A 12,549-nucleotide genomic window follows, 5' to 3' on the forward strand; every position below is an offset into this window, starting at 1 on the left:
AGTTTCAGCGTTTTATTTGTAAGACACAATTCACACAACCATCAATTTTCCTCTCCTTCAAACAACACTAAATGCCATCTACATTGCCAATGTGAACGTGGTACAAACCACAGTCAATCCACCTTCACCCATCTAGATATTGCATCCCAACCCCAATTTTCATATGTTATGGCAGTTAAAATTGCAGTTCACTTTACAATGGATGGATGCATAAATCCAACAACGATTTGACACAACTGTTTCAAAGCATTTATGACAATATGAAAGAAAAGCCTTGATTTGAATGGTTGACAGTGATTGTGTCCCAAATGAAATCCTATTCCCTATATAGTGCACCACTTTTTACTAGAGTTCTATGGGCCCTGCGCAAAAGTAATGCCACAAATTGTGAATAGAATTCCATTTAGGACAAACAGTGTTTCAACTTCACACAGCCCCTCTCACATCTCATTATGAAGGTCACAACTCTCCATTAAGACATGTGTGGGAGAGCTGTCTGCTACAAGACTGATAAATACAGTACATTGGCCACTTTTATAAGTGAACCAATAATGCACAGTAATCTCTTTCCTCAGACAATTATCTTCTCCATTACTGCCTTGTGTATTACAAAGACATATGTGTGTGGGTGTGTTGGGTGAGTGAGTGTATGATCGAAAAAAAAAAAAAAATGCTCTCCCATCTCCCCTTGATTGCACTTCATTTTGAAAACGCACTTGTGAATGTGATGTATAAATGCTTTATGTGAGCACCTCTTGTAATACAATGTAATGCTCCATATCCATCCACTGCAATACAGTATGAGTGTTTTGAAATCCCTTCCCTGTCATAGATTTTTTGCTAAGCTTAGCTAAAACATAATTAAAATTAATTATAAAAACTAAAAATATATATTGTGAATAATGGAATGACAGATGTAAGGAATAAGGAGTATTCTTTTTATGTCACTTATTATGTATTTTAAATGAGTGTTTTCCTATTATTAGTAATGTAAATTCTGCATTTCTTCAGTTTTATCTGTGAGCAAGAATAAACTAAAACTAAACCATAGTAAAGGGAATTGTAAAAAAATATATAGTCCTCTTTCGCTCTCTTGTTTTTTTTTATTGAAAAGCGATAACCGACATCTTCTGTCTATTGATGTTCTTCAAAACTGTTTGAAAATAAAACATGTTTTAGAGTCAGACTATCCACAGAGCAAAAAAGTGCTCTCCAGTGCCCACTGATGTACTGTACTGGGCTCCTCTCTTCTGTCCCAATGGATAATTTGGAGAGCTATTTGGAAAGTAAGACACACTGCTCTAATCTGTTGCAGTCTCTCAGTGAAACCACTACGTGCTATACAGTACAGTAGGAGATGCACAATACCAGACCTGGGTTCAAATATTATTTTAAATCTTTGCTCTAGCCTGCCAGAGTGCCAAATGGGTGGGTTTTACAGTTTTGGGACAATTCTATTGGTCCATTAGCCCATGGAAGCTCAATCAAGCCCAGATAAAGTATTTGACATGATTTCAAATAAATACAGTACATTGGCCACTATTTTTGTCGATCATACACTCACTCACCCAACACACCCACACACATATGTCTTTGTAATACACAAGGCAGTAATGGAGAAGATTATTGTCTGAGGAAAGAGATTACTGTGCATTATTGGTTCACTTATAAAAGTGGCCAATGAACCCAGGTCTGCGGGCTACAGTATGAGAGAAAAGGCACTGTACGGGGAGAGGCTGCACAGCACTGAAAGCCCAAGTGGCAGCAGAGCCTTCCTTAAGTCAGCAAGTGGAGAAACTAGACAAGTCTGACAACGCATAATACTCATTAAAATGCAAATAAATTTATAACATTTTTGACATGCGTTTTTCTGCATTTTTTGGTTGTTATTCTGTCTCTCACTGTTCAAATAAACCTACCATTAAAATTATAGGCTGATCATTTCTTTGTCAGTGGGCAAACGTACAAAATCAGCAGGGGATCAAATACTTTTTTTCCCTCACTGTACATGGGACTTCACAGCCCTGTACTACATTGTCACTATCTCTCTTTCTCCTTCTCTCTCTCTCACATACCAATTTAATCATTTTCTTGTGCACTCTCATTTTTCAGTGTCACCGTTTTTCACATGGCGTGTAACCACTAGCTTATATAATATAATACTTTATATCAGAAAATGACATGTTATGGGACAAAAGACAACCCATGACGACTCAAGGTGTTCTGACTGCTACAGCCGACACTTATTACAGACCAAGCTTCCCCGCAACAACTGCTTGAGCTACTGCTTTGATGTCCCCTGCATACAACCCGCTCTCAATGAAAGCGCCAATTTAATGGTTCGCTGCTCAAACAACAAAAAATATGCTGCGCAATAAATCCCTTCGATAAATTACAGGGGTCGTTCCACGAAATAAGTGCCTTTGATATTTTAAGTAGAAATTGTTCACCAATATTGACTTTTAAAAGTCTGCTATATTAAAGGCCCAGTGCAGTAAAAAAAAATACATTTTCCTGTGTTTTATATATATTTCCACAATATGACGTTGGAATAATACTGTGAAATTATAAATGCTTTTTGTGTAAGAGCTGTTTAAAAGACCGCCTGAAATTTCAGTCGGTTTTGGTGGGATGGAGTTTTGGCCTGCCTGGTGACCAGGTGGTAAATTAGTTAATAGACAAATAAGAGAGTTCCAAACCTCTCTGCCAATAAGGGTTGGGCGATATTAGAATAGCATTGTCTATTGACGATGATTGACGACAGACAATGGTTTAGCTCAGGATCCTATACACTGAGTGTACAAAACATTACAAAAACCTGCTCTTTCTATGACATAGACTGACCAGGTGAATCCAGGTGAAAGCTATAATCCTTTATTGATGTCACTTCAATCAGTGTAGATGAAGGGTAGGAGACAGGTTAAATAAGAATTTTTAAGCCTTGAGACAATTGAGACATGGATTTTGTATGTGTGCCATTCAGAGGGTGAATGGGCAAGACAAAAAATGGAAGTGCCTTTAAACGGGTTATGGTAGTAGGTGCCAGGCGCACAAGTTTGTGTTAAGAGGTTAAGGATCTACGGGATCGGTGTCACTATACCGGGAAGGTTGTTGCTAATGTGACTAGAATGATGTTGAAGTAACAGCAAACGTTCCAGGACATAGACACATCTTATATGGGCAGAAAGCTTCAATTATTGTTCATCTAACTGCACTGTCCAATTTACAGTAGCTATTACAGTGAAAAAGATCATGCTATTGTTTGAGGAGAGTGCAAAACAACAAAACACTTATCACAGCAACTGGTTTGATACATTCACCCCTGAAGGTAAATAATGTACTTACATTCAGTCATCCTGAGGGTCCCAGAGATAAAATGTAGCATTGTTTTGTTTGATAAAATACATTTATATTCAAATGTAGGAACTAGGTTCTACAGTTTGAACCCCTGCTGTCTCTGAGCTCGTCATTTATAAACGTAAATGTATTTTACAGTACAAGGGGAGGGTCATGTGAAAATAATTTAAACGTTGGGGGGGTGAATTTTTTTATGACACCTTGAGTTCGACCAGTCAAACAATCAACGCTATGGTGCAACCCAAATTTGTGCAATGCACATACATTTGTGAAGATGAAGAGATGGACCTGGGTTTGGAGAAGGAGAAAAAGGAAATCTATGGTGATGGAGAAGATGTGGAGGATGAGAACTACATCCCAGCTGAGGATGAGGAAAATGACGTGATCCTTGGGTGAGTAGTGTTGTACATATTTTGAATTGTGAACACAACTTGGTTTGCCCTACAGCGTCTGCTAAAATGTCTGACGTTATAATAATGTCTGGCATATACAGTATTTTATTCACTTTCAGTACTCAACAATTTGTTGTATTGATGTATCAAATCTGATTTGCTTAATTGCATTAACTTGTATTCTTTTTTGGTTTGTATCTTAGAGCAACGAAGTGAAGAGCGACACATTGTGTGGAGGGGTTGAAGAGGACTAAGCTGTTCGTTGACAGTGCTGAGCTGGTGATTGGAACCCTCATCACTGACCGAAGATCGCTAAATGGATCCAGGAGAACAGCATCACTTTGATATTTGGCATTTGGCTACATGTAAGAAATATTTAACTTTGTGTCATTATGTAACTGTGTATAATTATTCTAATTATCTATGTGTACATTTGTATTAGCTGTTTTCTACTGTGATCAGCTTTAAGCAAGAAAATCGACACGATCAAAAGAGGTTGTGCTGGTGTTGGGCTGTGGCGGAACTCCAAGAGAGGGTGTGCTGATGTTGGGCTGTGGCGGAACTCCATTATCAACCACTTCTACCAGTCATATGCAAGGACTCCTGAGGAAAGCAGAGAAATGATTGTGGAAAAATGGAAAGCTGCACTGTGCCACATACAGAACCAACACACCAACCTACCGATCCCACCCATGCCTTCATGTCCTCATACGCAACTGCAAGCAGAGAAACAAAGAAAGGAGTGGCTGGAACCAAGTAAGTGTCCATACCCTACGTGGCTCAGTTGGCTCAGTTGGTAGAGCATGGTGTTTGCAACGCCAGGGTTGTGGGTTCGATTCCCACAGGGGACCAGAACGAAATAAAAAAAAATGTATGAAATGTATGCATTCACTACTGTAAGTCGCTCTGGATAAGAGTGTCTGCTAAACGACTAAAATGTAAATGTAAGAGTACTTACGTGATAATAACACGCAACACATCATAAATTCCCTAACCACTGCCTTGTGATCGAATGTTCTTCATTTCATTACATTGACAGAGTCTTCAAACAAACAATAAGGATCACATTAACCTTCTTTCCCCCTCCCCCCCCACTCATGAGCTCAAACCAAATAAAATAGTGGGTGCTAGACCTTTACCCACTCAGTCCCTCCTCCTTTCCCTTCTTCCCTCTCAACAGATCCAAGGCCTGTTTAAATTCAATGCAAGAGAAGAATGTGTAAAGCTCAGTGAATGCCGTGCAGCAGGTGTGTTCCCATTGCCGACAGCCATGGAGTCTGTTTGCTATGCCGGGAGGCCTGTGAATAACGTCGATGACAGAGGAAGGGAGTGGTTTATACCATCAAAAGTTCACAACCTACTCATTCAGAAAGGTTTTTCTTTATTTTACGCTATTTTCATTGTAAATATGGTGAAACATCAAACCGGTAGCCAAAAGCGTGTTAAACAGATCAAAATATTTTTGTATTTGGATTCTTAAAAGTAGCCACCCTTTGCCTTGGTTTGACAGCTGCCACACTCTTGGCATTCTCAACTAGCTTCATGAGGAGTAGTCACATGGAATGCATTTCAATTAACAGGTGTGCCTAGTTAAAAAGTTCATTGTGAAATTTCTTTCTGTGATACTGTCTCAAGCTGTTGAAACGCGGAGATGTAATACCAGCATGTGTTAAAACCCATACATTCGCAGGATCAGGCCCCATTAGCTCTTCTTATATTACTGATATACCAGTCTGAATTCAGATTAAAAACACAATTAACCAATATATTCTAAGATTTGGATGTTCACCTTAAAAACAAATTTACTACTTTATTTTACAGCTTTAGTAGACTAGCAGACACTGCAATCGACTTACAGTGAACAATGCATACATTTCATACATTACTATTTCGTTTCTGTCCCTGTGGCCGGACACAACCCTGGCGTTGCAAACGCAGCCTCTTTCTAGCCTACACAGCCAGCGCTGACCCACGTAGGGTATGGACACTTACTTGGTTCCAGCCACTCCTTTCTTTGTTTCTCTGCTTGCAGTTGCGTATGAGGACATGAAGGCATGGGTGGGATCGGTAGGTTAATTGTGTTGGTTCTATGTGGCACAGTGCAGCTTCCATTTTTCCACAATCATTTCTCTGCTTTCCTCAAGTCTTGCAGCATTGGTAGAGGTGGTTGATAATGGAGTTCCCCCCAACATCAACACACCCCTCTCTTGGAGTTCATACAGCCCAACACCAGCACAACCTCCACCAGTCGTGTCAGTTTCTTGCTTAAAGCTGATCACAGTAAAACTGCTAATACAAATGTACACATAGATAATTAGAATAATTGCTGATTTATAATATTTAAGATTAAGTCTTTCTTACATGTATCAAATGCCAAATATCAAAGTGATGCTGTTCTCTGGATCAATTTGGCGATCTTGATTGGTGATGGGGTTCCAATCACCAACTCAGCACTGTCAGCAAAACAACTGTGTCTCTTCAACCCCTCTACTGATACGCTCTTCTGCCAGTTGCTCTAAACACAAACCAAAAAAGGCCAAGTTAATGCAATTAAGCAAATCGAATTTGATACATTATTTCAACAAATTGTTTAGTACTGAAAGTGAATAAAATACTACCCATATGAACATTATTATAACGTGAACATTTTGTGGTAGTGTGAGTAATGATTATTGTTCACAATTCAAAACTATCTTACCTTTCTCTTGCAAATCCCGTGTTTTCCTCATCCTCAGCTGGGATGTAGTTCTCATCTCCATCTTCTCCATCTCGATTTCGCTTTCTCCTTCACTCCATCTGTCTTCACAAATGTATGTGCATTACACAAATTTAGGTTATATAGCGTTGATTGTTTGTCAGACTCAAGGTGTCATAAAATTCACCCCATTCAAATTATTTCCCTCAATTATATAATGCATTTATTTATAAATTAATGATCTCAGGGCCTTGAGGAGTTCAAACTGTTGATTTTATTCTACATTTGAATGCTAATATATTTTATCAACCAAAACAATGCTGTTTGTCTCTCTGGGACCCTCAGGATGACTGAATGTAAGTACATTATTGCAACTTCAGGGGTGAATTATCCACAGTTGTGATAATATTTTTGTTTGCACTCTCCTCAAACAACTAGCATGATCTTTTTCACCTCTTCTGCATAAATTGGACAAGTGCAGTTAGTACAATAATTTGAAATACACCCATATAGATGTGTCTATTCTGGAATAATTTGTTACTTCAGCATCATTCTAGTCACATTAGCAACCTTTGGTATGTACGATCCATGTAGATCTTAACCTCTTAACACAAACTTATGCCTGGCACTACTACCATAACCCGTTTATGGCACTTCCATTTTTTTGTCTTCATTCACCCCTCTAATACTTTATACAAAATTCCATATACTCAATTGTCTCCAAGGCTTAAGGAAAATTATTCTTCTGTCTCTACCCTTCATCTACACTGATTGAGTACATCAATAAAGGACTATAGCTTTCACCTAGATTCACCTGGTCAGTCTACTCATAGAAAGAGCAGGTTTTTGTAATGTTTTGTACCCTCAGTGTATAGGATCTGTCAATTATTGTCTGTCGTCAATCTTCGTCTCAATAGACAATGCTAAATATCGCCCAACCCTTATTGGCAGAGGGTTTTGGATCTCTCTTATTTGTCTATTAATTAATTTACCCACCTGGTCACCAAACAGCCCAAAACTCCATCCACAAACTGAAATTTCGGGTCTTTACTAAGCCAGCTCTTACACAAAAGCATTGCATTACGGTATTATTTCAACGTCATATTGTGGAAATATATATATTTGAAAATTATTTTTCTATTGGGCCTTTAATATAGCAGACTTTTTAAAAAGTCAATATTGGTGAACCCATTCTCTTAAAGCGTATCAAACCACTTATTTCGTGAACACCCCTGTAATTTATCGAAGGGATTTGTGCGCAGCATATTTTCATTGTTTGAGCGGCGAACCATTAAATTGGCGCTTTCATTGAGGCCGGGTTTGTATGCAGGGGAACATCAAAGCAGTGGCTCAAGCAGTTGTTGCGGGGGAAGCAGTTGTAATGGGAAATTAATGCATTGTAGCAGATCAAACGCCTTGTGTCGTCATAGGTTGTCTTTTGTCCACATAACATGTCATTTTCTAAAGTATAAAGTATTATATTATATAAGCTAGTGGTTACACGCCATGTGAAAAACAGTACACTGAAAAATGGAGTCACAAGAAAATGATTAAATTGGTATGTGAGAGAGAAGGAGGGATAGTGACAATGGTACAGGGCTGTGCAAAGTCCCATGTACAGTGGCATAATGAGGAAAAAAAATATTTGATCCCCTGCTGATTTTGTACGTTTGCCCACTGACAAAGAAATGATCAGCTACTATAATTTTTAATGGTAGGTTTATTTGAACAGTGAAACAAATACAACCAAAAATGCAGAAGCATTCAAAATTGTATAAATTTTATTTGCATTTTAATGATATTATGCGTTGTCAGACATCTAGTTTCTCCACTTGCTGACTTAAGGCTCTACTGCCACTTGGGTCGTGCTGTGCAGCCTCTCCCCGTACGGTGCCTTTTCTCTCCCATACTGTAGCCCGCAGACCTGGGTACATTGGCCACTTTTATAAGTGAACCAATAATGCACAGTAATCTCTTTCCTCAGACAATTATCTTCTCCATTACTGCCTTGTGTATTACAAAGACATATGTGTGTGGGTGTGTTGGGTGAGTGAGTGTATGATCGAAAAAAAAAAATAGCTCTCCATTATCTACTGATTGCATTTCATTTGAAAATCACTTGTGAATTTGATGTGTAAATGCTTTATGTGAGCACCTCATGTTAATACAATGTAATGCTCTCAAAATACTGTATAGTGTTTTAAATCCCTTCCCATAATTACTCCTGGCTAAGCTTAGCTAAAACATAATTAAAATTAATTATAAAAACTAAAATATATATTGTGAATAATATCAGGTGTTAGGTATTAAATGGGTGTATTCCTATGTACTTTAGTATTATTCTGCATTTCTTCAGTTTTATCTGTAAGAATACTGCAATCCAGATTAGGAATGAAAAATATATAGTCCTCTTCCTAAATAGCTTCTATGATATTCTCCAAACTGTTAAAATCAACATGTTTTGGGACAGATCCAGAGAGGTGCCCACTGATGTACTGTACATTGGTCCTCTCTTGTGGATAATTTGAACCAATAATGCACAGTTAATCTCTTGCAGTCCTCAGACAAATCTCTCTCCATGTACTGTACTGCCTTGTGTCAAATATTGGAAAAAGACACACTGCCCTAATGTGTGGCTTTACAGTCTTGGGACCTGAGTGAGTCTATGCCCAATCCGAATTTTTTTGCTCAGCCTGCCAGAGTGCCAATGGTGTTCTACAATTTCATTTCATTAGCCCATGACTCAATCAAACCTTCAATAAATACATTATTACTTTAAATCTCCACTTTTTTGTCGATCATACACTCACTCACCCAACACACCCACACACATATGTCTTTGTAATACACAAGGCAGTAATGGAGAAGATTATTGTCTGAGGAAAGAGATTACTGTGCATTATTGGTTCACTTATAAAAGTGGCCAATGAACCCAGGTCTGCGGGCTACAGTATGAGAGAAAAGGCACTGTACGGGGAGAGGCTGCACAGCACTGAAAGCCCAAGTGGCAGCAGAGCCTTCCTTAAGTCAGCAAGTGGAGAAACTAGACAAGTCTGACAACGCATAATACTCATTAAAATGCAAATAAATTTATAACATTTTTGACATGCGTTTTTCTGCATTTTTTGGTTGTTATTCTGTCTCTCACTGTTCAAATAAACCTACCATTAAAATTATAGGCTGATCATTTCTTTGTCAGTGGGCAAACGTACAAAATCAGCAGGGGATCAAATACTTTTTTCCCTCACTGTACATGGGACTTCACAGCCCTGTACTACATTGTCACTATCTCTCTTTCTCCTTCTCTCTCTCTCACATACCAATTTAATCATTTTCTTGTGCACTCTCATTTTTCAGTGTCACCGTTTTTCACATGGCGTGTAACCACTAGCTTATATAATATAATACTTTATATCAGAAAATGACATGTTATGGGACAAAAGACAACCCATGACGACTCAAGGTGTTCTGACTGCTACAGCCGACACTTATTACAGACCAAGCTTCCCCGCAACAACTGCTTGAGCTACTGCTTTGATGTCCCCTGCATACAACCCGCTCTCAATGAAAGCGCCAATTTAATGGTTCGCTGCTCAAACAACAAAAAATATGCTGCGCAATAAATCCCTTCGATAAATTACAGGGGTCGTTCCACGAAATAAGTGCCTTTGATATTTTAAGTAGAAATTGTTCACCAATATTGACTTTTAAAAGTCTGCTATATTAAAGGCCCAGTGCAGTAAAAAAAAATACATTTTCCTGTGTTTTATATATATTTCCACAATATGACGTTGGAATAATACTGTGAAATTATAAATGCTTTTTGTGTAAGAGCTGTTTAAAAGACCGCCTGAAATTTCAGTCGGTTTTGGTGGGATGGAGTTTTGGCCTGCCTGGTGACCAGGTGGTAAATTAGTTAATAGACAAATAAGAGAGTTCCAAACCTCTCTGCCAATAAGGGTTGGGCGATATTAGAATAGCATTGTCTATTGACGATGATTGACGACAGACAATGGTTTAGCTCAGGATCCTATACACTGAGTGTACAAAACATTACAAAAACCTGCTCTTTCTATGACATAGACTGACCAGGTGAATCCAGGTGAAAGCTATAATCCTTTATTGATGTCACTTCAATCAGTGTAGATGAAGGGTAGGAGACAGGTTAAATAAGAATTTTTAAGCCTTGAGACAATTGAGACATGGATTTTGTATGTGTGCCATTCAGAGGGTGAATGGGCAAGACAAAAAATGGAAGTGCCTTTAAACGGGTTATGGTAGTAGGTGCCAGGCGCACAAGTTTGTGTTAAGAGGTTAAGGATCTACGGGATCGGTGTCACTATACCGGGAAGGTTGTTGCTAATGTGACTAGAATGATGTTGAAGTAACAGCAAACGTTCCAGGACATAGACACATCTTATATGGGCAGAAAGCTTCAATTATTGTTCATCTAACTGCACTGTCCAATTTACAGTAGCTATTACAGTGAAAAAAGATCATGCTATTGTTTGAGGAGCGTGCAAAACAACAAAACACTTATCACAGCAACTGGTTTGATACATTCACCCCTGAAGGTAAATAATGTACTTACATTCAGTCATCCTGAGGGTCCCAGAGATAAAATGTAGCATTGTTTTGTTTGATAAAATACATTTATATTCAAATGTAGGAACTAGGTTCTACAGTTTGAACCCCTGCTGTCTCTGAGCTCGTCATTTATAAACGTAAATGTATTTTACAGTACAAGGGGAGGGTCATGTGAAAATAATTTAAACGTTGGGGGGGTGAATTTTTTTATGACACCTTGAGTTCGACCAGTCAAACAATCAACGCTATGGTGCAACCCAAATTTGTGCAATGCACATACATTTGTGAAGATGAAGAGATGGACCTGGGTTTGGAGAAGGAGAAAAAGGAAATCTATGGTGATGGAGAAGATGTGGAGGATGAGAACTACATCCCAGCTGAGGATGAGGAAAATGACGTGATCCTTGGGTGAGTAGTGTTGTACATATTTTGAATTGTGAACACAACTTGGTTTGCCCTACAGCGTCTGCTAAAATGTCTGACGTTATAATAATGTCTGGCATATACAGTATTTTATTCACTTTCAGTACTCAACAATTTGTTGTATTGATGTATCAAATCTGATTTGCTTAATTGCATTAACTTGTATTCTTTTTGGTTTGTATCTTAGAGCAACGAAGTGAAGAGCGACACATTGTGTGGAGGGGTTGAAGAGGACTAAGCTGTTCGTTGACAGTGCTGAGCTGGTGATTGGAACCCTCATCACTGACCGAAGATCGCTAAATGGATCCAGGAGAACAGCATCACTTTGATATTTGGCATTTGGCTACATGTAAGAAATATTTAACTTTGTGTCATTATGTAACTGTGTATAATTATTCTAATTATCTATGTGTACATTTGTATTAGCTGTTTTCTACTGTGATCAGCTTTAAGCAAGAAAATCGACACGATCAAAAGAGGTTGTGCTGGTGTTGGGCTGTGGCGGAACTCCAAGAGAGGGTGTGCTGATGTTGGGCTGTGGCGGAACTCCATTATCAACCACTTCTACCAGTCATATGCAAGGACTCCTGAGGAAAGCAGAGAAATGATTGTGGAAAAATGGAAAGCTGCACTGTGCCACATACAGAACCAACACACCAACCTACCGATCCCACCCATGCCTTCATGTCCTCATACGCAACTGCAAGCAGAGAAACAAAGAAAGGAGTGGCTGGAACCAAGTAAGTGTCCATACCCTACGTGGCTCAGTTGGCTCAGTTGGTAGAGCATGGTGTTTGCAACGCCAGGGTTGTGGGTTCGATTCCCACAGGGGACCAGAACGAAATAAAAAAAAATGTATGAAATGTATGCATTCACTACTGTAAGTCGCTCTGGATAAGAGTGTCTGCTAAACGACTAAAATGTAAATGTAAAATGTAGTACATTTGTTTTTACAGAACATCCAATCTTAGAATATATTGGTTGATTGTGTTTTTCAATTTAATTCCAGACTGGTATATCAGTGGGGTTGTAGAAGATGCTACATGGGGCCTTGATCCTGAAGAATGTATGGGCTTTAATACATGCTGGTGGCTC

Source organism: Salmo salar, chromosome ssa16 (genome assembly GCF_905237065.1).
Source record: "Salmo salar chromosome ssa16, Ssal_v3.1, whole genome shotgun sequence".
NCBI lineage: Eukaryota > Metazoa > Chordata > Actinopteri > Salmoniformes > Salmonidae > Salmo > Salmo salar.